We start from the raw sequence: 2,759 nt of genomic DNA on the forward strand, positions 1-2,759 counted from the left end.
CTCACTCACATACACACTTACACACTCACACAAACCGACTCTCACACAGACTCACTCTCACACACACACAAACTCGCACACACACTCACTCACTCACTCACTCACACACACACTCACATACACACACACTCACACAGACTCACTCACTCACACACTCACACACACACACAGACTCACTCTCTCACACACACAAACACACTCTCACACACACACACACACTTACTCACACACACTCACTCACACACAAACGCACACACACTCACTCACTCACACACTCACACACACACTCACACAAACTCACTCTCACACACGCACACACACTCACTCACTCTCTAAACACAAACTCACTCACACAAACACACTCTCACTCACACAAACTCACTCTCGCACACACACACACTCACTCACTCTCACTCACACACACGCACACACACTCACTCACTCACACACTCACACACACACTCACACAAACTCACTCTCACACACGCACACACACTCACTCACTCTCTAAACACAAACTCACTCACACAAACACACTCTCACTCACACAAACTCACTCTCGCACACACACACACTCACTCACTCTCACACACAAACTCACTCACATACACACTTACACACTCACACAAACCGACTCTCACACAGACTCACTCTCACACACACACAAACTCGCACACACACTCACTCACTCACTCACTCACACACACACTCACATACACACACACTCACACAGACTCACTCTCACACACACACACACACACACACACAGACTCACTCTCTCACACACACAAACACACTCTCACACACACACACACACTTACTCACACACACTCACTCACACACAAACTCACTCACACAAACACACTTTCACTCACACAAACTCACTCTCACACACACACAAACTCGCACACACACTCACTCACTCACTCACACACACTCTCACACACAAACTCACTCACATACACACACACTCACACAGACTCACTCTCACACACACACACACACAGACTCACTCTCACACACACACACACTTACTCACACACACTCACTCACACACAAACTCACTCACACAAACACACTCTCACTCACACAAACTCACTCTCACACACACTCACTCACACACAAACTCACTCAAACACTCTCACTCACTCACACACACTCTCACACACAAACTCACTCACATACACACTTACACTCTCACACAGACTCACACAAACACACTCTCACACACACTCACTCTCACACACACACACACTCACTCACTCACACACAAACTCACTCACACTCACACAAACACACTCTCACACAAACTCACTCTCACACACGCACACACACACACTCACTCTCACACACAAACTCACTCACATACACACTTACACACTCACACAAACCCACTCTCACACAGACTCACTCTCACACACACAAACACTCACTCACACACACTAACTCACACACAAACTCACTCACACAAAGACACTCTCACTCACACAAACTCACACACGCACACACACACACTCACTCACTCACTCACTCTCTAAACACAAACTCACTCACACAAACACACTCTCACTCACACACACGCACACACACACACTCACTCACTCACTCTCTAAAGACAAACTCACTCACACTCACTCACACTCACACAAACACACTCTCACTCACACAAACTCACTCTCACACACGCACACACACACTCACTCACTCTCTAAACACAAACTCACTCGCTCACACAAACACACTCTCACTCACACAAACTCACTCTCACACACGCACACACACACACTCACTCACTCTCACACACAAACTCACTCACATACACACTTACACACTCACACAGACTCACTCTCACACACACACAAACACTCACTCACTCACACACAAACTCACTCACACAAACACACTCTCACTCACACAAACACACACACACACACTCACTCACTCTCTAAACACAAACTCACTCACACAAACACTCTCACTCACACAAACTCACTCTCACACACACACACACACACACTCACTCACTCTCACACACAAACTCATTCACATACACACTTACACACTCACACAAACCGACTCTCAAACAGACTCACACACACACAAACACACTCTCACACACACTCACTCTCACACACAAACTCATTCACATACACACTTACACACTCACACAAACCGACTCTCACACAGACACTCTCACACACACACACTCACTCACACACACACTCACTCTCACACACAAACTCATTCACATACACACTTACACACTCACACAAACCGACTCTCACACAGACACTCTCACACACACACACTCACTCACACACACACTCACTCACACACAAACTTACTCACACTCACACAAACAAATTCTCACTCACACAAACTCACTCGCACACACACACACACTCACTCACTCTCTAAACACAAACTCATTCACTCACACACTCACATACATACACACACTTACACTCACATACACACACCCTTACATACACAGACACACACACACACACACAAACTCATTCAAACACTCACACACACTACACAGTTACACACACACACACACACTCACACAAACTAATTCACTCACACACACACACACACTCACATACACACACACTCACCCACTCTCTCATACACACAAACTCACTCACAAACTCATTCACTCACACTCACTCACATACACACACACTCACACACACACATACACACACACTCACACACTCACACACACACACTGACATACACACACACTCACCCAC

This window comes from Phoxinus phoxinus (assembly GCF_949152265.1).
Source record: "Phoxinus phoxinus genome assembly, chromosome: 1".
Lineage (NCBI taxonomy): Eukaryota > Metazoa > Chordata > Actinopteri > Cypriniformes > Leuciscidae > Phoxinus > Phoxinus phoxinus.